This window comes from Notamacropus eugenii, chromosome 6, assembly GCF_028372415.1.
Source record: "Notamacropus eugenii isolate mMacEug1 chromosome 6, mMacEug1.pri_v2, whole genome shotgun sequence".
NCBI lineage: Eukaryota > Metazoa > Chordata > Mammalia > Diprotodontia > Macropodidae > Notamacropus > Notamacropus eugenii.
The window spans coordinates 135,513,825-135,539,081 of NC_092877.1; the positions used below are offsets into that span (position 1 = coordinate 135,513,825).

General features: G+C 39.8%; 1 long non-coding RNA gene across 1 annotated transcript; it reads right to left on the reverse strand.

Moving 5' to 3' along the window:
- Positions 1-3,345: 3,345 nt before the first annotated feature.
- On the reverse strand, positions 3,346-24,954 carry LOC140511846 (uncharacterized). The gene is made up of 5 exons (XR_011969685.1): positions 24,809-24,954; positions 19,682-19,780; positions 9,123-9,359; positions 4,078-4,222; positions 3,346-3,534 (listed from the first exon to the last, which is right to left on the reverse strand). It is a non-coding gene; the product is annotated as an uncharacterized lncRNA (long non-coding RNA).
- Between the last annotated feature and the right edge of the window lie 303 nt (positions 24,955-25,257).

Genomic DNA, 25,257 nt, shown 5'->3' on the forward strand with positions numbered 1-25,257 from the left:
AAATGCCAGGGCAGTACAACCGCAACAAACTATTTTTGCAAAAATAATTTTAGTAAAGTGATAGAAAAAAATAAGTGAGAGGAAGGTTATACTTATAACCTTGAGGGAGGCCCTAATAATATCCCTGTGTAGTGTGATAGCAGGAAGGGAAACTCCCAGTATCATGGGTTTGATCTGGAAAGATGCCTCCCTGAGCTAGACCACAGCAATGCTTTTTATATAAAATTGAGTTCTTTGTCTGAGAACCAGACCAGCTACTAGGTCTTGTGCGACAGATGACATCCATTGGTTGAGTGCTTAAATGCCATATAAACATAAGGGCAAATAAGGGCATTGCCATGGTTGAGTTCAAGGAACAGTCACCACATGTCTAAAACCAAGAGAAACCTGTTATTCAATTTATCTTGACATAAATAAACCCTTCTGCAGAATTCCTTCTCTGCTACAAGTGATCAGCATGTAAGGATGCCCCCAAAAAAGTACAAGGTAAAACCCAATCCAGCTGCCTTTTAGACTATCATGCTCATCTTTTACTCAAATAGAGCAGCATCTTAACATTGTCTTGTTCTGAACCTTTACACTTTTTCTTAATTGCCTTTACACTCTTTTAATGAGGAACTGTAACAGTGCAAAATGTATTCTCCAAGACTAACTGATCCAATATCTGTTAATCTCCTATTAATGAGACATGTTTATTTTTCCCATTTTGTTCAGGTGCCAGTAATTATTTCAGCTTCCTGACAAGTCTCACTTCCCCTCTCCTCCAATATAATAATCCTTAACCTAGAAAAAGGGGCAGGTTTATCCTTCAATTCACCTGAGATTTAATGGCAAAGAACTATAGTGAATTCTGCTCTGACTAGAAGTTCATTGCCTTCTCAAAATATTCTACATGGTGTTTATTGGTATACGATGAGGTATTATCATCAGTAATTAAAACTAAACTGCTCTTGTTACGAGAAGCACACAGAGCGCAGTTGGGCAAAGCAGTATACCATGCCTTATGGAGGTGTTTTGCTAACTCCCTCATTTGCCACAAGACTCCTTTTGCCAATGTCCACTGGCATTTATCTGGTGCCTTTGTCTGCAGGATGACATCATAAACCACCACCTAGGAGTGGCCTACCCAAATGGGTTGTTTATCATTTTAATTAAAGATTTAGGTATGTGTAAAGCTACCAAGTCTGGGCTGGGAGGTTAAGACAAATCAGCATCCTAGAAGATAGCTGGTTAAGCACATCTCTCTCCTCTCTGTAGGAAGATGAGAGACTACAGAGGGGAAAGCTATGCTGTGATCATCAGACCCCATCATCTGTCAGTTCACTTTGTCTTAACTGTTTATCATTCTTAGGCAACGAAGGGCTCAGTGGGGATAGTGCACTGGAAAATTACTGAGAAATAAAAGACAAAAAGCAACAAAAGTTTTTAAAATAATGACGGTTTTACTAGATCCATATCCCAAAAGAGATAAAAAACAGAAAGGAAAAGGATCTATATGTACAAAAATATTTATATTTACCCCCTCTTTTCTGGGGGTAAAGAATTAGAAATCGAAGGGAGGTCCATAAACTTGGGAATGACTGAACAAGTTATGGTATGTGATTATGAGGGAATTCTCTTGTACTATAAGAAATGATGAGCAGGATGCTCTCAGAAAAACCTGGAAAGACTTGCAGGTTTCTAGGAAATTGATATTCCGTCTCTCACTCTCCTCCATTCTGATGTCTTCCCTTAGCAAACCTCTTAACTGAAAGCACATCAGCCCATTACAGTAGACAATGGAAAAAAGTGCTGGATTTGAAATCATGGGATGTGAGTTCAAGTCCCAGAGTTGCTGGCGTGGGGTGGTTAAATAAGCATTCATTAAGCCCTTCCTAATATGCCCAGTGCTTTACCAATTTATCTCATTAAATCTTCATAACAACCACAGTTGGTAGGTGTTATTATTATCCCCATTTTATAATCAAGAAAATTGAGACAAATAGAGGTTAAGTAAGTTGCCCAAGGTCACAAAGCTAACAAGAATCCAAAGTCAGATTTGAACTTGGGTCTTCTTGACTCCAGATCCAGTGTTCCATCCACTGGGCCATCTAGTTCTTTGACTTCCTTTGTAACCTTGAGTAACTTACATAACCTCTCTGACCCTCAGTTTCTTCCTCTATAACAAAAGGAGATTAGATAAATTGCCCACTAGATGAGATAGCCCGTCAAGCTCCAAGTCTATGATCCTAGTCTGCCTAACTCTCATCCACTATTTTAGGCTGGTTCCAATGCCTCACTTCATCCCCTACTCCCCAGCCATCCCTTCCAAAGTGCCCCCAATCACCTCTGTTTCAACCATTTCTGCATCCGTGATTAAAACAAACCTGCCATTGTACCTCAAGGTGGTGTATCAACCCACTCTCCCTTGGCCCCACGTGCCATCCCAGGACCTTTCCCAGTCAAAATTTCCCTCTCTGGCTACCATTCCTCAATAGGTGCTGTCTCTCACTATTAAATTATAAGCAATCAAACATACTTTTGTACAGCATTAATTGTTAATAAGCTTTTCCTGACATTGAGCCTAAATCTGTCTCTTTGCAATGGTCATTCAGTATTCTTGGTCCTGTCTTCTGGGGCCAAGCAGAACAGATCTAATTCCTCTTCCATGGGACATCCCTTCAAATATTTGAAGACAACACTTATGTTCCCTCTGAGTCTTCCCAAGGCTAAAAATTCCCACTTCATTCAATTTATCCTTCATACACCATGGACTGAAGGTCCTTCACTCTCCTGGTTTCCTCAGTTTCCACTACACTGCATGGCCACTTACTGGCAAAATAAATGCCCAAGGGTAGGTCGGGGTGAGGATCAAGTTAGATAGTCATCGAGGTTCATTCAATTGTGTGATTCTGTGAGTCTGAGGTTCAGAGTCGAGAGAGGTCTTGCCCAAAATCACACTGCTGCACTCAAAAGCCAAAGCTATGCTGCAGGTCACTTGGCAAAGGCCTAATTGTATATTTGGGCTAGTGTGACTCTGCCTTGCCCTGCTTCTGAGCCTTTAATAAAGACAACTTGGGAAGTGGTATGGAAAAAACCACAATTGTGTGAACTTGGATAGTAAATGGCAGACTCTAGAATCCTGGTGTCCTGGGTCCAAGTCCAAGACTCTTTCTCCACACATATCATCCCCACCCAAGGCCACCTCCCCTGGGATGCCATGTCTCCAATGTTACCCTACATAATACACTACTAAGTATGACAGGTTTGAAGGAAGAAGGAAGGAAGTCCTAGCATTTAGGGGACATCTGTGGTGATAAAAACCATGAAAGAACATACAGTAATAAAAAGGCAAATTTGCCTGGCTGTCAATTCTGAGCAAACCGCTATTTATTTCTGTCATTGCTAAATGCCCAGCCCTGTCTCGCAGCAGCAAAGGAGAACAGCAGTAAGCCAGGAGACATTTATTTGACTGGCTTCAGTTTCAGCAACCTCAGAGCAAAGACCTGGTTTTGGACACGGTGGGCTTCTCAGTGCCTTGTTCATCCTAGGAACCTGAGGAAAGTTCAGAGAGATTCTTCGTCATTTAAAAAAACATGACAATCTAGAAAGAATATGTGAATTATGCCAAGACTTCTTACCTGCATAGTCCAAGGGTTGACTCTTTTTATGCCCCCATGCCCTTGGAGAAATAAAGTTCACTTCCCCCGCCCAACACACATATTCTGACCAAAAAGATTAAAAATAATGAGACAGACAGAAACAGAGAAAGGCACAGGCAGAGTTAAAAAGAGAGAGAACAGACTTGAGAGACAGATGGAAAAAGAAAGAGAAACAGCAGAGACACAGAGAGACAGAAAAACAGACAGAGACATAGAGAAAAAAAGAGGCAGACAGGAACAGAGAGAGACAGAGAAAAGTGACAGAGAGAAAGACAGAGGTGGAGAAACAGAGACAGAAAAAGACAGAGAGACAGATGGAGACAGACAGATAAAGAGAAAGAGACATAAAAAACAGATGGAGAAGGAGGGAGACAGAGACAAAATAGTGATTATTAAAAAAAAACAGAGAGAGAGAGAGATCCATCCAGCTACACACCTGTCTAAATTCACCATTGCCAAGGGCTTGGACCCTGGAAAGATTGCCACAGGCTTCACTCCTTTCTTTTAATGGGCTTTGAAGGGCTTCACTTTACCCAAGAAGTAATGAAGGTCTCTTGCAAACGGTAAGGGGGAAAATGTTCCTATTCGAAAGTAATTGAAAATATGTTTTGTAGCCACTTACAAACCCTTTCCAAATAGCTTTCTTTTCTAATTAACTCAGAGCATCCACCAGCTGTGAAAATTTACTGGAGAGAGAGTGACATCTAGTGACCAAACTGAGAACGCCTTCCTTCCAAAAAATTCACACAAAATTCGTTGACCTGTAGCAAGAGAAAAGTGAAGGCTTTGGAGTTCTAAGTTTGAAACAGACTGTACTCACCCCCAAACTCAACACTCCAATAAGACAGCACTTGGTAATTTTATCATCTGATAAGATTATGACATCACTCCAATAAGCCAATTCTCCACTGGAACAACGGATCATCAATCATAGAATGATGCATTTACAACCAGAATGAACCTTAGAGGATATCTAGTCTCATTCCATCATTCTACTGAAACGAAAAGTGAAACCTAGAAGTTTGCAGTGACTTACTGACTCGATGTCACACTGGGAAGGGAAGAAGCACCTACTACGTGCCAGAAACTGTGCTAAATGCTTTACAGATACCATTTCATTTGATCCTGATATGACGCTGGCAGGACCAAGATTTGAACCCAAGTTCAAATACATACTTCCTTTAGCGTTTCAGATCACAACCTAACCATGCTTGCGGATCTTTTGTGACTCATGACTTCCCATAAATGCACCTCAGAGGATCTACCTAAGGAGGCCTTTCTCAGATTCTCCTGATATCTAAATACCAAACAAATACCACTAGTAGGTTCAGTTGGGTTCAGCGATCACCCAAAATCATGGACTCCAGGTTGTGAACTCCTCCTCTAAATCTCTGATCTGAACAACTGGGAAGACCAGGAAATATAGTACATAGGAGATGACACCTGAACTGTAAAAAAAAAAAAAAGGCTAGATTTTTTTTTAATTTTATTTTATTTTCAATTCATGGAACAAAATAAGCATTTCCATAACAGAGTACAATAAAAAAAAATAATTGCACATGAAACTGCAAATCTACCATGTACAACTTGCTATTCCTTCAAAATATACCGCAAAGTAATCATGTAAATGTCCTTTTTTTCTTTTTTTCCTTCCCTCCCTTCCCCACCCTATTGATGGCTAACATTAGACACAAATAGATATATAATATGTAAAATTATTCTATACATACTTCTATTTATCAGTTAATATATAATATACATAATATTATATATAAATTTTATAAGTACATAATATATCAATTAATGTGCAGAAGGCTAGACATTTGAGGAGGCAGAAGGGAGAAGGAAATGTATTCTAGACATGGGAGATAATTTAGCCAAAAGCTGAGCTCACAACTTTCCCAAGCCTTTTCATCCTGTAAGATCCCTTGCCCGTATCTTTCCATAAATCCTCCTTAGAAGATCTGCCCAACATGTCAGAGATTTTCCACTAATTAAAAATTTTATATTCATATATATGCACACATATACATATATACACATATATACATACATACACATATACATATGTAATATATGTGTGTGTGTACACACACATATATTTGTTTGTTTGTTTGTCAGGAGTGTTAATGTAACATTCAGACTGTCCATCTACTGCCTCTCATTCTCACTGTGTTAGCTGCTCACATTCTTTTCTAGACATACTTACCCATGTTGATGTTGCCTTTTATCATACGCAGAATTGGTTTTATGGCAGCTGATAAAAAAATCTATATGCATGAGTTTTTAAAAATATATACGTCACTACTCATTTTAAGGCTCATTTGTTTTTTGGCTGATGCCCAAGTATATATCCCTAAATTACTTCTCAAGTTATCTTCATTCATTAAGGCCCCCAAAGAGGGACAAGATAGAAGTAGATTAACCCAAAGATACAATTGGAACTTGTGCCTCATGACCTATTGGGTTGCTTGAACTTTTAGAGTGAAGACAAAGGAAATCAACCATGGTTTGCTGTTGATCCTTAAAATTATACTCAGAGAACCAGTATGGTGGACTGAAAAAAAATACTTGTCATAGATTCAGAACTGGAAAGAACCTGATGGTACATCTAGTCCCCTGACTCCATACCCTTCATTCTTTACAATGCATTGCATCCAAACTGATAAGTCCTAGTTAAACTCATGGGAGGGCAAAGGTGATTGATTACAACTGAACTGGTTGGGTGGAAATTAAATTTCTTCCCATCTTTCCTCACTTGAGAAAGTCTAAGATAACCAAAGTGAAAATGACATAGAACTCCAGGAGAATTAAGCCCAGAGATCTTAAAACCAAGAGACTTGGGCTCATTTTAAAACTATTTAAAACTCTATTTTATTTTATTTTCCTTTACTGCAGGAATGTCTAAGTAGAGCAACCACATTAATTTGATGACTGTTATAAACCAAACTGCTTAGATCAGGCTAATACTGAGTGCAGTATCCTACACAAAGACTGGAAGATCCTTGCTGGTCAATCTTTTACTTAAAATTAATGTCACCCCTACTACAAATGGAAGTTTTTGGTTTAATAAATGCTTGAAACATATTTGTGACTTCTAACATCAAAGTGGTTGTGCTCTTTAGTTATTTTAGAGATACGATATGTACTATCCAACTGATAAGTGTTTTTACCTTAGTTTCTTGTAACAATTAGGAGGCATAGTCACTGGAAAATCAGTCTTGGGTCAGGAGCACTGACTTCAAATCCTTCCTCAGACACCACCCAGCTAATTTCCCCTGAGTGTATCACAGCCTCAGTTTCCAGGTAAATGGGGTGAAGTTGCTTGTCCAGGGTCACACAGCTAGTAAGTGCTTAAAACTGGATTTAAACTCAGTATTCTTGACCCTGGGCCTAGAACTGATGGGGTTCAGACTCTGGGAACTTCCTTGAATTCTCCTTGAATCTCCCCACTTAACCTGGCTTTTTATACTCAAATTGAATTCTCCTTTAATCTTCCCACTTAATCTGGCCTTTCTTGCTCAAATCTAACCTTCCCATTTGTTCTGGCAGTCTCCCGGAAGCCCATGGTCTTTTCGTTATCACTGCCCGGGTCTCTGTTGCACTCCCCACCCTTGATCCTATCAAAACCCCATTCCCCAGGATGCTGATCACTCCCATAAGGATCCTCCCTGGGTTTGATCTATGGAGACCATCCCTGAGACCCCAGACTACCTGGCAACACCTCTTTTGACTCAGGCCCTCCATGGTCTGACATCTCCTGACTGCCTCCAGCTGTTTCCAACACTTGACCAGTCACCCCTTCTTAGTACTTCTCCTCAAGATCCTCCCTAAACCCCTCTTCCCATCACCCTAGACTACCAGACCACCCCCAGATCCTCCTACAGTTTTTTCTGTATTTAAGGTCCATCTTGCCTCCACGAAGACGCGCAGATTCAATCTAGCTCAGACTCTGACTAACTGGGATTCTATCTGGCCCACTTGTGAATACAAGCGTTACAAATGCTTAGGCTCCTTAAGAATCAACCCAGTAAGGCAAATCTGCTTTAAGAAGGCTTGAGTCAAATTCATTCGAGCAGGACCCAGCATGTCGGTATTTTGGGGTCCCCAGAACCCCTAAACCTTGTCAGTACTCTATCCTCTGGGCTGCACAGATGCCCTAATATGTGTAAAATGTTCTCAAAACTTTCAGATGCTATATAAATGTTAGCTATTATTATTTTATGAGCAAGGAACAGTGGCTTTCACCTTAGATTTGGGAAACGAGCAACTGAAAAGTAAAGAAGAAAAACTCCAACTCAGCTCTGGGCTAATGAAAAAGTAACCTAAGACACAACAAAAGTTTGTGCAACTGAGGGTATATCTACATTTGTGAAATGGGAACACTTTCATTTACTAAAAGTCACTGTTGAGAAAAAGTAAAAATTAAAAATGTTATACATTAAATTATTAATTATAAGCTATAATTAAAATATCTCATTTTTTTTCATCTGCAACAGTAAGCACCCCAACATACACAGGGGGCCTGCTATCACAGGTTTTTAGATCTGCATTCATAAAAGGAAAGGCAACTTTTGAGGGCTTAACAATCACTTTAATCAAGCACATGTATCATTCCTTTAACCAAGCATATGTATCATTCAGTTAGTTCAGGGGAGTCAGCACCCTAAATTTCAAAGAAAATGCAGAGAAATCAAAAGATCAACAGATATGGCTTCCTCTGCCTGAATTCAACAGACAATTGGTCCTCTCCGACCAGTTGCCAGAGAGGGAAGCATGACATCTGGGTTCTCAAAGCTGGGGAGCTCCTTAGCAGCTTCCCAGAGTCCTCATCTAACACTCAAATCTTGCAAAAACTAAGCCTCAAAGTAAAACCCAATGCCTCAATAGAAAAAACAAAAGGTACTTAGGACCCTCTTACAAAACAACTCCCCTATATCAAGCTTCCCACAATGGGCAGGCCCATTAATGGGTGGGGAAGATCTTTAATCATATTAACAATATAATATGTATATATACTGTCTCTAGTTTAAAGAAACTCTTGTTTCTGTACTTTACTCTTAGTAAAGACTCTTGATTGATAAAGGCAAGATTCAGTCAGGCACTTGATTATACTAAAACAAAAACAACAAAAGATCCTATTTTGATTGCCATTATACCATCTCATACACTATCACAGACTGCTTAAAATTTAGCTTTGAATCCTGAGATTTACTAGGCATGTGACCCTAGGTGAATTATTTTAACTCCTGTGAGCCTCAGTTTCTCCATGTGTAAATTGGGGATAATATTTGCATTGCCGTCCTTACTGGTAGTATCATGGGAGTGTACAACCAGCTACCTGATCCCGTAAAGTTCTCAGGACCCAAATATGTGCTGGACTCTTGTCTATAATGCAATAAATTGATTGCTAGATTTCTAACCCAGATCCTCTGACCCCAAAGCCAATGATCTTTCTTCCATACTGTAACTATGACCTACCTTTGCAACCCAAGATCTCTTCGTGTGTGTTTCTAGCTGATACCTGAGTATTTGTCTATCTTCTGGGTATAACTCTCTCCTTAGTCAGAGGCCTCTGGTGAGATGAGTGTGCTTTCCAGTATATGGCAGGAAGTTGATGCAGGTCAGATAACTCCATCCTAATCCAGCTCCATTTGTTTATACCAGGCTCTCACAATCAGGTGCAGGTACACCTGGGTTCTAGCCTACAAAAGAAGGCTGTGAGGAATGAAGAAAAAGACAGATATAAGGGGAGAAGTGGGAGAGTCCCTCATGTGCCTTTGATATGTTTCCTACCTCTGATGTCACAGACAGGTGAGGGGGTCAATTAGTTGGGAATCTGAAAAGAGCCACCAGGGACAGAGTAAGGACAGGACATTACAAAAAGGATGGGCCCATAAAGCAGGAGGATTTTCGGTTGCTACCATGGGATGGGAGAAGGGAAGAGATTGTAGGGTTTGGTCAGAACCTGGGATTTCATACATGTAAAAGTTCCCTGTGAGGAAACTACTGCTACCAATGTAAATCTGCCACTATTCTGTAGTTTGTCATCTTAGAGTGTTGCCTAAAGGCACTGAGAGGGTAAATAACTTGCCCAAGGTCACGGCCAGTATCTTTCAGAGGTGGGACTCGAACCTAAGTCTTCTTGACTTTGAGGTTGCTTTTTATCCACTACTCCCTAGTTGCCTGTTATTGATAGTTACTGAATTCAAAATAGATGATAGCTATATGGATAGCTGTATATGGGTAGATAGATCGATAGATCGATAGATAGATAGACAGATAGACAGATAGATGGATGGATGGACGGATGGACGGATGGACAGATGGATGGATGGATGGATGGGTGGATGGGTGGGTGGAAGGATGGATGGATGGATAGATAGACAGATAGATGATAGACAGATAGATGAATAGATGAATGAAAGATAGATAAACCAATAGATAGATCGATAGAGAGATGATCAGATGATAGATAGGTGGATGGATGTATAGATAGACAGATAGGAGATAATAGATTAATAGATGATAGGTAGATGGACAGATAGATACATGGACAGACAAGTGGATAGTAGATAATAGTTTGATAGATGATAGGTACATGGATGGATAGATGATAGATAATAGATTATTAGATAGATAATAGACTGACAGACTGGTAGATAAATAGATGATAAGTTGACAGACAGAGAGACAGACAGATAGATAGATGATAGGTAGGTGGATATATACATAGACAAGTGGATAGATGATACATAATAGAAAATAGGTAGATGATAGACAGATGGATAGATGACAGTAGATAGACATTAAATAGATATGAAGTGCTAATTGACCTCTAAAGATCCTTTCCACTCTAAATCTTAGGATCCTATGACCTTCAGCAACTCTCTTCCTTTAGGCCTCAGTTTCTCCTCTTTAAAGTAAAGAATTTGGACTTGATGACTTCTAAAGTCCCTTCCAGCATGGACAGTCCTTGAGAGAGCTACACAAAAGGCCAAGGCCCATCAGCTGGTGGCCTGATCTCCTTAGAGATCAATATCACTGCTCAGGTCATATCTGCTTTGCTCAAGTCAAAGTCACCCCATTAAAAATAGTACTGGACCCTCCCTGGGCCATTGGCCTGTGCTGTCAGGACACCAAAAGCAATTGAACAACTGACAAAGTTAAGTTACATGAGTAGAGTTACGTGCCTTGTCAAATCCATTGTAGATTACATGTTTCAGTTCCAAAGGAGGCCCTTTCTTCCCTAGAACAGGGTACAGAGGGTATTTAGAAGCTAGTGCTGAATCAGCCTAGATATCCTACAGGCAGTCCTGAAAGCAACTTTAGAGTGCCTCCCCAAAGGTCATGTAAGGTAGCCTACGGGTCAAGCTATGCATGGAAAATAATACCAAACAGCCAGAAAGGGAGATAGACAGTACACCCAGCTTGTGTGCAAGCCTCATGCTAGATTTGTGACTATGTAACTCCATACATCACTTAACACAGTACTCCACAGATAATAAATAGATGGTCTGGAATAGTGCAGATCAGATATTTCCAAACTTTTTTGATCATGGACCACTATTATTAAAAAAAAATTGTACATATACCCCTAATATGTGTAGACTTATAAATTATATAGATGTAACACTAGAAGCAACTAGATGGTGCTGAGGATAGTCCAACTGGGCCTGGAGTCAGTAAGATCTGAATCCAAATCTGGCCTTAAACACTAACTAGCTGTGTGACCCTAGACAAGCCATTTAACCTCTGTCTCAGTTCCCTCATCTTTTAAAAGAGATTAATAGTAGCACCCAGAGTTGCTATGAGAACAAAATGAGATACTGCAAAAATACTGTGTAACTTTAACACCACTAAGTGGCACAATGGATACAGTGCATACTGAGTTCAAATCTAGCTTCAGATACTTAATAGCTGTGTGACCCTAGGCAAGTCACTTAATAACCCTATTTGCCTCAGTTTCCTTATCTGTAAAAATGAGCAGAAGAAAATGGGGAACCACTCCAATATCTTTGCCAAGAAAACCTCAAGTAGGGTCACAAAGAGTCAGACACAATTGAAATGACTCAACAAAAAACAAGTTATAAATACTAGTCTTCATTATAATCCAATGCACAAAGAAATAATTATATGAAGATAAACTTATTTAAAAGTTAAAGTTTAAAAAGATAAGCTAAAGATGAAATAAGATTTGATTCTTAAGTCAATGGGGAATTACTAAGGTGAGAGTCATGGTCAGAACTGAGTTTTAGGAAAATCTCTGCAGCAGCGGCAGGGAAGAGAGATCCAGTGGGAGGCTCAAGGCAGGGAAGTCAATCAAACCCAGTCCCTTGGTCTGCGTGAGAGGTGGTGAGGGCTTGAACCAGAATGGCAGCTGTGTGAGGAAGAGACATGAGGGACAAGTGTGAAAGATGGGGAAGGATAACCCACAAGAATTAGTGATTTATTGGGGACGGGCATGTAGGGGTGTTGGAAAGGGAGGAGTGGAAAATGACACCATGGTTGTAAGAACCTGGTGACTGGAAAGAGGGTAATATCCCTGACAGTAACAGGGAAGTTGGAAAGATGGGTGGATGAGAAAAGTATTAATCCCTGTGATCTAACAAAGTTAACCACAATTACTCATACTGTTTTACTCACTCACCCAAAATGAAAAGGAAGGAAACAAAAAATTTTTATCACTGTAAGGGATCTCAGTAGTCATATAATCGAACCCCTCCCCATTTTACAAATAAAGAAACTGAGCCTCCAGCTAGTTTTGTATCTTGCCCAAGGTCATTCAGGTTGACTTATGGTAGGATATGAATTCAAACCCAGTTTTATTAATTTTACTTTCATTATCCTTTCCACTACAACACTGATCTTGTTTGTGAAACTCACTTAAAGCAATCTTTAAACAACCTCACTATCTCTTAGGTTTAGGAGTTAGGGGAACAAGAACCAAGACCTTCTTACTCACCAGTCACTGCTCCAGAACACAGACTCTACCATCTAAGAGGTTCTTCTAGAGCCACAAGATAATGGGATGTGAGTAGTGAAAGGGGGATATGGAATAGGGGCAGAATTTTCCCAATACCTTCTATGTAACTACTATAAGTAGAAATTAGCTTATGTTATAATGACCTTGAAAGGCCAATATCAGACTCAGAAAGGAGGAGGTTGGGGGCTAGCCCAGAAGAAGAAGGGGACATTGGATTAAAATAAGGGTAGCTATTTATCATTTATTAATTTATTAATAAGTATTTATTATTTATTATAAATAATAATTATAAATAAATAATTGTTATTTATTAATCATTCAATTAATTTATCATAAGCTTATTTATCATTTATTAATACTGGTTGAACCTGACTTTATGTACTTAGAGACTGTTTGAACCCCAGAATGTCATCCTAATTCCAGTAACTCTCTAGGAATGCTGGAGATGGTTATAAGGCATTTGGGGCTCCCCCAGGCCCTGGATCCACCCAAAACATCCTTATTCTGGGTCCACCCAAGTTTATGTTTCCTTCAGGTCATTCATATGTGACTTGAGTACTATACCTTTGTCAAAATCCTATGTAATATAAACCTTCCAGAACCTAGGAAGAGGGAGCCCCCACTTCTTTCCAGCTTTCTCTTTCTATCAAAAGACCTAACAAATTTCTTTCTAAAACTTTTTCACGTTTTGAAGTTTATTTTCATGAACAACAGATGCCACAATTCCCCACCTTGGAAGACCCCTGGAGAGAGAAGAAGGAGGGAGGGATGTGGATTTTCTCAAAAATTCTAATGAACTATGAACAGACAGGACATAGAAACCAATGAGTTCAGAATCTCAGACCCAGTATCAATCTACTCTGCCCAGGCCAGAGAAGAGGTGAGTTACCTAGGCTAAGATGTACCTATTTGGGTGTAGTGGAAAGACCACTGGGTTTGGAGGCAGCAAGCTTGAGTTTGAAGCCAGACCCTGCCAGCTACTAATTTATGCAGATATATCATTGTTCCTCTCTGGACATCAGTTTCTTCATCTGCAAAATGGGACAACTGGACCAAACTAGAGAGTTATAACTGGAAGGAACCTTAAGGTCATATAGTTCAACCCCTTTATTTCACAGATGAGGAAACGAAGGCTTGAAAGGATTAAGTGACCTGCCCAAGGTCACATAGGTAAAGGACAGAGATAGAGTTTATACCCAGGTCCTCTGCTCTCTCTCTTCTCTTCTAATGCCTTGTCTAGCTCTACCTTCTCCCCCAACCCAGTCTTTCTCTTTATATTTCCTTTCTTCCTCTCTTTTTCCTTCTCCGCTTTCTATTCCTAGTTCAAATCAGTCTAATGCACCCACTGGAATATCCCCTGTGGCAGCCCTCACTGCCAAAGAGGCACTTAGGTGGTATATGGAATAGAGTATTGGGCCTGGAGTCAGGATAGACATGAGTTCAAATCTAGCCTCAGATACTTCCCATGTAACCTGGAACAAGACACTTAACTTCCGTCTGTCTCAGTTTCCTCAAATGTAATATGGGGATAATAACAGCACCTACCTCACAGGGTTGTTGTGAAGACCAAGTGAAATAATACTTGGAAAGCACCTAGCAAAGTGGCAGGCACGCAGTGCTTAATATGTGCTTGAGGAGGGAAATAATTGTGTGGAAAAATTCTGATATGCTTACATTAACAAAGCTACAATTTGGCCCTTGTTTACCTAATTCCTGGGTCAAAATGGTAAGGTTTTTCAAGGATTACTTTAATAAATTATGGAAATGCTTGTTTTATTCCATAAATTAAAAATAAAATTAAAATATATATATTTTCCAACCAAGGGTTTCACAGACAAGCTCAGAGATACAGAGGAAAAGGCAAAACAAAAAGAGCTGGGTTTGAATGGCTGTTCTGCTATTTATTACCTATATGACCTTAGACTTTCTTGGGCTTCACTCTCCTCATCTGTGAAATGGGGTGTTGGGAGGAGGTGGGAACTGATGGACCAAATGACTACTAAAGTCCCTTCTAGGTCAAAAAAAAAAAAAAATTCATTGCATAAAACCATCCAGGCTTACTTATTTGCCCAGTCTGGGACACAAACAGCATGAAATACCTCTTTTCCTATTTATTAGATGCTGGCCACATTTTAAGGCTGGTAAGTGTGATGGTTTCTAGGTTTCAGATCTTTCATGAAAAAAATCAAGGAGTTCACTGCCCATCCCAACAAGCCCTATTTAGTGAGGCTCCTTTCTCTTTCCCCCCTGCTCATTCTACTGTACAGTCTGAAAGCAGCAGAACCATGTGAGTACGAGTCCTGTCCCATGGCCAAGTCTTGTAACCTCTGTTAATCTTAAATGTTCTCACCCTCTCTTACTAAAGAACAGTGACCCGTTCAGGATTGCACAACAGCCAGGGACAAAGTCTGAAATCTAAGTTTCCTAACCTTCCTTCTTTCCTTCAGTGACTCAATACTTAGGACCAGTAGCACAGGTATTTTTCACGTAGAGAAGGGGAATATTTTGCAAGTTCTTGAAAAGCAGTATTTACATTTAGAATTTTTTTTGCTATCAAGTTTTAGGTTTTGGGGAAAAAAACCATTTGGGGCCTTTCATGCCTTTGATGCTATAGAGATAAGACCAGACAATGGCTACAAACCCAGCAGTCTTCTTACAAGGTCAGGATTTCATTTAGGAACGAGCAACCTTATTCTTCCATCTATGAGAAGGGAAACTGAGATGAAGAAGGATAAAATACAACCAGCCACTATTTCTCCCCATCGCCAATCAAACCAATATTAAATAGATTAGTACAATAACAAGGTTAATAAGCCTGAATCTAAACGTAAGGCAATATAATATGTTGCCTACATATTTTCCTCACCATTTCTTTTCCCAAAGGAAGGTGGGACCCACCACAATGCCAAGGAATTAATGTACTGGCAACCTCAAGTTCAGTTCCCTTCTAAGTGGAGCTTATCTGCTAGTTGATGTGTTTTCTGTAATTTTTAATGGTTTCCTGTTTGTCTTCTAAACTTTCTGTGGGACCTAGTAACAGCTATCCTCTATGTATTTGTTACCTTCAGTAACTGTATAGGAGTCAGGGACTCCATTACTAATATTTGGGGAAAGCAGGAGACAAGTTAAAAAATTAAGCATACTTAAGCTAGAATAGATTATTTTACTAAAGTGAACTCCGAATAGGCAGAGACAGGGAGAATAACCATTCTTAGGTCAGTCTCCAGGACTAGACCTGATTAGCATTAACCCAAAGTTTTAACTGGTCGTGGGTCACAGGTTACTGAAAATGTTGAGAGATCCTAGGGCAAAGGTGGGGAACCTGTGGCCTCCAGACCAGATGGGACCTCCTAGGTCCTCAAGTGCAGTCCTTCACCTGAATCCAAGCTTCACAAAATTAGGATTTGTTCTGTGAAGCTTAGATTCAGGCAAAGGGTTACACTTGAGGACCTAGAAGGCCACATATAGTCTGTAGGCCACAGGTTCCCCACCCCTGCAAGGTCTCAGCTAGCTGATCTTCCAAGAATTCTGTCAGGCTTATCATTGTATGGTGAAGGTCCAAAAGAGATAAGAAATTTGTTTGGGTCACATATAGCAAGAAAGCATAGAAAGGTAAGTAAAACAGATGAAAAGAGCATACAGGAGCTCTGATTCCAAGGCCATATTTGTCTCTCATTAATTCACCCATACCACCACTCTCCTATTACTCATCTTTAAGATTAAATCATGTCCAAAGGATATGAACAAATATTTTTCAAAAGTAGAACTGCAAATTTTTAACAACCGTCTGAAATACTGCTCCAAAACTCTTTTAATAAGAGAAAAACACAGCAAATGACACTGAAGCTTTACCTCACACTCAGCAAACTGGCAAAAATGACAGAAGATGGGAATAGTTAACAAAGGAGAGGTTGTAGGAAGATAAGACCTGTGAAATGGTCCAACCATTCTGGAAATCAATTTAGAATTACGCAATGAATTATGCAAAGAGGTGACTGTGTCCATACCTTTTGACCCCAGAGGTTCAACAGCTACGTCTACACTCCAAAGCAGTCAATAACAAAGAGAACAGTTTTGAAGACCAGACGTACTAGTTCAAGTGGAGGTTGGGAGAGTGAACCCCAAACGTTACATAAGTCTTTGATAAAGATATTAGCTCTGTTATTGAGCAATTTAGAATGAATTCTTTGGAGCTAAAAATCAATCATCCAGATTAAGATAACTTCTGACACACTGAAGAGCTAGAAAGGTAAGTAATTACCCAGGCAATGGTTGAATTCAGCTTTGATCATCAACAATTCTTAGCTGTATCCTTGGTTCTAGGCCATGCTCCTCATTTTACATACTAGGAAACCAAAGCCCAGACAAGTAAAATGATTTACTCAATGAAACATGTCTACTAAACCCATGTCTCCAGATTCCAAATCCAGGGTTCTTTCTACTACACCACCTATTTCTTTCTCTTTCTATGACTCCCATCATCACATTAACTAGCACACTCCAAAATGTATTCTTACTTATGATCATCTTTACTGGGTTTGTTCCTCTAATATACTCCTCCACTGCCTTGGTGCAGTTGTGGAGGTGACCCTGGGTTCTCAATGTCTATGCCAATGGAGCAAAAGCTCCTACAGATTCTACCCAACAGAAAAAAACTTTGATGATGGACTTTGGGTCTATAGCCAGAAGACCACATTAGCTAAGTTCAGGGTTGGAGACTTTGCAGATTGGACTCAAGGTGGTACATTTGTTGGTCACAGAAACTCTTGAAGGTAGACAATTAAATTGTAGAAGGATTGAGATCAGCATTAGTAGAAAGAATATCTTTAATACTCAAATGGATCTTTGTACTCAATGCTGGGGTTTTCCACCAATAATGAAGATCTCAACCCAACCCTGCTGGCCTATCCTGTGTTACTCTTTTTCACATTCATAGGAGGTCTCCCCAACCAACTTGGGACCTTCTTAAAATTCCCTTGATATCAAAGGGATAACAACAGAGTACGCTGACTTGCCTCACTCTCACCACATCACCAACCCATCAACTTTTTTGATAATACATCCTTTATGCTATTTCTCCTCATGTGCAATGTGTGGCAGCCTACTCATGCCCTCCACAAACCTCTCAAGATCCTTTTAGAGGAGAAGAGGCATTAGCATTAATGAATCACAGATCTTCAAGGTCCTAAAATAAGAAAAGGCTGTTGTCCCTGACCAAAAGTATAAAGTCCATCAGCAAAAAAGTTTGAAATCATCACCTCCAAGGCATGTCCCACTCACGGGGGTTCATTAGCATTAGCTTCATCCGCAAAAGATATCACAAGTGTAATCCAGGGCTCGCATGTTACGTAATTTTAGAGTTCAGAAGTAGGACATTTCTCAACTAAAAGGAAGGAATAATTCAACAACTTTGGAGAGAAGAGGAAGTGGATGATTGCGTAAGGCGGGCTAGTGCTTATCTGGCACTACCTGGGTGCAAAGAACCCAGCAGATGATGTAATGGCAACTCTTGCCCCCTGTTAATAACTGCATTTGGCAGGACAGTTACAACAGTTCGATTGAGCAAGAGACACAAAGTCGTTACTAACAAATATTAAAGCTATAAAGCCATTCTCCTCAAGAAATGGAGCCAAGCTGCTATCAGGTAACTATCTTTCAAAAAGGCAAATGCATGAAGGGAGATAGATATAATACGTTCTCATTGATGGTTTATTCTGCCAAATGCTCGGCACAAGTACTCACAATGTCCGATAGTACCTTTCTTCTCCAGAATATTATCAGAATCAGGAAGTTTCTTTTAGTTTGCAAGCACTTTACTTTGTTTTGGCAGCTAGAAGCAAACTGGACCTGGAATCAGGAGGACCTGAGTTCAAATCCTGCCTCAGACACTTCCTAGCTGTGTGACTCTGGGCAAATCACTTAACCTCTGTTTCCTTAACTGTAAAATGAGGATAATAACAGCATCCCCCTCCCACGGTTGTTGTGAGGATCAAATGAGATAACACACATAAAGTGTTTTGCAAATCTTCAAGTGCTGTAGAAATACTAGTGATTATTATTAAAAACCAATTCTCTTGATATTTTTTGTCCTTATATAGTATCCCTCTTCATGTATGGGCCTCCGCCCTTCCTCCCTCAGAACCTTCCCTTACAATAATGAAAAATTGTTAAGCAAAACCAACTGACACAATCACCACATCTGTGGGTATATACAACATTCCCCACCTGCACCCCCACTTCTTTAGCCATGTTTCATTATCTGTTCACAAGATCAATCCTTATAATTACTCACTGTGGCTTCATTTTAATGTTCTTTTTTATTTACATTGATGTCATTTTATTATTTTCATTCTGCATGAGTTCGTGCAAGTATTCTCACGTTTCTCTCAATTACCCAAATGGATCATTTCTTATGGCATAGCAATATTCCATTACATACATATGCCGTAGCTTGTTCAGTCATTTTTTTTCAATGAATAGACACCCGTATTGTTTGCAGTTTTTTGCTCCCATGAAATCCTTGGCCAATATTTGAGTAACATTGTCATACGCCAGATCTAATACTCCTTGCTATACTTTGTAAATAATAAAGCATCATAGAAAGGTGACTTGTGATTCTTGTGGTCTCTCTCTGAATTCTGAATGACCTGAATTCAAATCAGATTACTCTTGTGACCTTGAGCAGGTCATTTAGTTTCTGACTGCCTCAGTTTCCTCATCCATAAAATGGGGATGATAATAATAGCACCTACCTCCCAAAGTTGTTATGAGGACAAAGTGACAAATATTCCTAAAGTTCTTTGCAGACTTTAAAGGGCTATAGCAATACTAACTATTATTAAACCCCATTCTTTTCTCTTCTTTGTCCTTTGCCTAGCCTTGGAATTCCTTACTTCGATCAATAAAAAATATTTTGAGTATCTACCTTAATAATGCCATTTCTCTAGGACTCTAAGGTTTAAAAAGCACTTTCTTCACCACAATCTTGTGGTGTAGGTAGCCTCATGAGATTTTTCTCCCATTTTGCAGGTATAGAAAGGTATAGAAAGTTTACCAAGATTCACAGAGCAGGTAAGTGTCAAAGTCTATATTCAATCCCAGATCTCCTCTGCCTCTAATTCAATGTTCTTCCAACACACCAGCCACAGTGATCCTGTGAAACAAAATGTGAGGGATACAAATAAAAATCAGATATGGATTCTGCCTCCAACATGCTTCAACTCCAGTTATGAGAGAAAAGATACATATGCTTAAAAAAGATAACGAACAATAGATGACAGTATAAGATAAATGTCAAATAGTTGATACAGATAATAAATATCGTCCAACTGATGACATTTCTTTCCATTGATTATATTTGTATCTCCAAGATCTAGCACATTGTAGCATGAGTAACATATGCTTGCTTTGTTGTTGTTCAGTCATTTTCAGTCCAACATGTCCAACTGGCAAAGACACTGGCATGGTTTGCCATTTTCTTTTCCAGTTCATTTTACAGATGAGGAAACTGAGTTAAGTGACTTGCCTAGTAAGTGTCTGAGGAGGGATTTGAACTCAAGAAGATGAGCCTTCCTGACTCCAGGTCTAGCACTCTATCCACTGCACTACCTTGCTGCCCAAATGCTTGCTAGTTGATTAATACAAGAGTTTGGAGAGAGAGCGATCCATCAGCAGGCTGGAGTAGCCAAGGAAAATCTCTCATAAGGGGTGGAAATTGAATTGAACCTTAAAAGAAAGTTCATATAAGGAGATGAGGAGGAGGGCATCCAAGACAGAAGGCACAGTATGAATAAAGGCATGAAACCAAACAAATAAAAGAAATAATTGGTGTGGAAACCAGTTCACCTAGGATAGAACATTAGTGCAGCAAAGCATGAGGATATTGGAAATAAGGTCAAATGATATAATGATATAAACAAACCTCAAAGCATAGTAGAAAGGTGAGCCATTATTATTTCAGACTAGACCAAGGAAAGGCTAAAGGCAGAATGAGCACTCAGAAGTGATGAGGACTCAGGGGCATGCTGGCAAATGTTTAAAACAGATCTTCAGGTGGGAAAATGTGCACACAGCACACTTTTAAATTTAATCTGTATTAAGATTTTCTCCACCACTTTCTTAAGTCTATACAATCAAAGACAACAAATCAAGCCCTGATTTGCAGGATTTGATGATTTTTGAGGTGGAAATGCTCACACTGAAAATTGAACAATCTGAGCCTGAGCAGGTAAAAAAAAAAAGCTCCCTCTGACCTACCACCATGAGGATTTGAACTATGGTGGTAGCACTGTGAGGGGAGAGATAGTGCCAAAGTAGGACCAACTGACTGAAGGGAATAACTACAGATGAATCAGAGCTTTTAAGCTTAAATGACTAAGAGGATGATGAGATCATCCACAGACACAAAGCAGTAAGCAAGAAGAACAGGTTTCTGGAAAGATGATGAGTTCAGTTTTGAATGTGTGGGGGGTGTAAGGTGCCATGGGCATTTTGACACATCTTTTACTTGTTGGACAAACATCTCTCACTTTCCTTCTATGGGAAAAAAAAAAAAGGAACCAATGGATAGAGATAGGGAATGGAGAGTGCAGAAAGGGCTTTGTGATTATGTTCTCCTAGAATGGTGAAGTTTACCCTTTGAAGCTGGACCAGCTGAACTGTGGCCAAATTATAGCTATTTTAGAGCAAAATTCTTGTCTTCCATATATGAAAATCTCTCTCTTGTTCTCATCTTCTATCTCCTTCCCCTTTGCTTATAAATAAATGTGTTTAGCTCTCCCCTTTCAAAAGAAGGAAAGAGAGGGAGAGAGAGAGGGTGGGAAGGAGGAAAGAAAGGGAGAAAAGGATGGAAGGAAGGAAGGAACGAAGGAAGGAACGAAGGAACAAAGGATTTTGTTTCCTGTCCATGATAATCCATCAGATTACTGCCCTATCTCTTTCCTTTCCTTCACTATTAAATTCTCGTATTCTACCCTGAATGTCTCAGCTCCCCACAATGTACCTTCTGTGCCTACCCCTTTTCTTTCCAAGTTCACTTTAACTTTACCTAATTCACTGACTTTTCTCAGTCCTCATCCTCCTTGACATTTGACACTAATGACTTCTAGGTAATCTCTCCTTTGGCTTCTGTTACACTACACACCTGCCTCTCTTACTTGCCTAATGACTGCTTCTCAGTTTCCTACCTTTGTTCCTCTTTTATTACCAACCCAAAAGGACGGTTTCCTGAGGTTCTGTCCTCTGCCATCTTCTCTCCTCTCTCTTTACTCTCTCTCCTAACAATCTTATCCCTGTCCAAAGTTCCATTATCACCTTGATGCAAATGATTCCCATATCTATATCTCTGACTCAGGTATGGGCAACCTTATATTTTCAAGAGCCTGATGAATATCAGCCTCTAGACATATTGACCACTGGATACTTCCAAGTCAATGTGTCCAAAACTGAATTCATTCTCTCCAAAGCCTTACCCTCTCCCTTACCTATTCATTTCTGTGGATGGCACCATCACCATCCACACACCTAAGCTGGAAACCCTGGGTTCATCTTTATCTCACTCTTCCTACTCTCATTCCCCATATCTAACCAGTTGCTAAATTCGGTTGTGTCCATCCCCATAATAGCTTTCAAATCTGTCTTCCTTTTGTTTCCCCTACAGCTACCCCAGTTTAGGCTCCCGTTACCTTGCTTAGATTACCATTAAAATTTCTCACTTGGCTCTTGAGTTTCTAGTCAGTCATTTGTCCAATCTATCCTTCCCAAAGCTGTCAGAGTAATCTTTCTAAAGCACAGATATGATCATCACTCTTTTGCTCAGAAAACTTCACTGATTCCTCATTGCCTATAAGATAAAAATTAAAACTCCTCACCCTGCATTCCAAAGCCCTCTCCAGTCTGGCTCCAACCTATTTTTCTTCTTTAGCTTTAGTTCATGAGACTCCCTTTCATATACTTTATGTTCCAGTCAAACCGTACTGTTCCCTGATTTCATCTTGCCCTATGCAGATACCAAATACTTCTGCTTAGAACAAAGGACCTTGTCCATCCCTACCACCACCTTTAAAAATTCAGCCTATTGAAATTCTTCTCATTCAAACCCCAGTACAACCCCTTCCTCACCTAGGATGCCTTCCCTGATCCCTTCCTGCCATCTCCCCATCTAGCAGGGATCTTTTTTTCCTGCAATCCTTCAAGCCACTCTAATTGACCTATAAGTATGATAAGTACGATTACTTTCATATATTCCCATCCCCTTGTTAGATTTTAATATCCTTGAAGGCAATAAATACTATTCTTTTTTTTTTTTTTTGCTCATGCATAACAAACAATTAATGTTTGTTCAATTGAATGGAATGATTCTGTAGTCAGTTCTTATGCTTTTGGACCTAGTTTTGTGTTATTTACTAATATTAGAGAGTTAGTAAAAAAACTTTTAGGATATCCTTAACCTTACCTCAGCTATTAACCTCAAACAATCAGTCAATACACATTATTAAACAATATTAGTGCCATTGTTGTTATTCAATCATTTTGTAGTCATGTACAACTCTTCATCACCCTTTGGCAGGGGGTGAGGGGAAGGCTTGGCAAATATACTGGAGTGGTTTGCCATTTCCTTCTCTAGTTCATTTTACAGATGAGGAAACTGAGGCAAATAGGGTTAGGTGACTCACCAAGGGTCACGCAGCTAGTATCTGTTTGAGGCTAGGTTTGAACTCAGGTCTTCTTGACTCCAGGCCTGGCGCTCTATCCACTGTACCATATAACTGCCCCTATTATGTGCTAGGCACTGTACTAAATGCCAGGTATTAAAAGAGAGAGAGGCAGAGAGAGAAATACAGAGAGAGGAATAAAAAATATAATCTCTGCCCTCAAAAAGTTCATAATCTAATGGAGCAGAAACATAGGTGAGTCCTCTACAGTATTAAACTAGGCCACCAAGGGAGGAGAAAGTTTTCTCCCTAAGAAGGTTAGGAGAACTAGAGAGAATGGACTATCCTGTGCCAAAGAAATGACTCATTTCTCTGTGTTATTTTCTTGTTTAGTCAAAGCATCTAGATTTTTTAGTTATGAGAACAGAGCCAGCCCACTGACATGCTATCAATACTGTAGCTAAGTGTTTATCCAAGCTAAACAATTTATGGTCTTTTATGATGGCTTGAGAAAACTGAATGCCTGCATATCCTGATTTGATTTGGTTTGAATTTTTTTTTTGAGAATTTGATTGCCAGGTGACTGCAGTAGAGACAGCAGTAACCTTCCAGAAATACAATTTTGGGGTGAAGTAGGGTGAACAGAATTAAGCCCTGGGAATTTCAAGCTCCAAATACTTTCTTTAGTTCCTTTTTGTCCAGACCCTTTGGCAGCTTCTACCCTTTTTTGAAATCAGCCATCTCTAACAAATCACTTAGACTTCATCTCAGTAGTAAAGAACAAGCACAACTTATTTAAAAGAGCAAGCATTAAGAGAGCCAAGAAGTACATCACCACAGAGAACTCTCAACACCTGTGACCCAAGGAGGCCACTACATCTCCTCTAAAATCCCCAAGAAAACTGGGTCATAGATCCAGTCTGTCGACATCATGTACCTGAGAAGACGTTGGGTTGACCAAGACCAAGAAGTGACATATAATCAATACAAAAACCATCCATAAGTAGTTAAGTAACATAAATGGCTGAATTAGCCTAAGTATTTGACAACAGAGGGACCAGAATCTATCCTTAATGTCACTGTACCCATATTTCAAACCAATGGCCAGTTCTGTAAGATTATAAATAGGCCATGCTAACAGTAATAACTTCATCCCAGGAAGCCTGTTCATATAAGATCCCAAGTGTCAAAGGAACAGACATATAGAGAAAGATGTTATTAACCTGGAGTTGGAAAAAGATTGAGGGTGCAGTGTACTATAGGAAAACATGCTGAGCCAAGGAGAGGCAATGGCCTGTTCACAATTACTGGGAACATGTAACCTACGGAAATTCACAGCTGCAACAAGGGATCACCTTTCTAAAGAAAGCGGACCTTTCATTTTCATGTTATGAAGTCTTCTTACAAACCTGGATATTCTTTCAAAAGGAAAAGTGCTGAGACTGATTCATTCTTTGGTTCCAGCATTTCTGGACATCCTCCTTGTCCCCCTCCCACCTGAACTCGGACTCTGCCCCAGGGACCCTTACCTCTCACATGTGAACTTTCCTCCATCTTGTCCAAAACCAGTTCTCCACATTTACTTCCTTGACAGTTCCAAACTATATCATTCAGTGGTATGCTGGTAAATATTTACCTACTGACTCACAGGAAGAGAGGTGTATAAAGGACACATTTTTTCAGTTAATAATCCACATTTTCTCCCCTGATTTGGAGTGGTTGCAATTTCCCAAGGCATAAATGCTCCCATTAAAATTTAACAAGTGGCTTCAGAAGCCAGTATGAGTTGGCCCCAGCACAGCCCTGAGTCTGACACACACACATGTACCTCTCCCCCTTCCTAGCTCCCCTTTTTGTAGTTTTCTCCCATTAGAATGTAAGCATGGACTTGCCTGCAGAAGGAGGGATTGACCACAGACATCATCTTTTTTCAATCTCCCCATGTTATAGATGAGAGAATTGAGGCCCAGGGAAATTT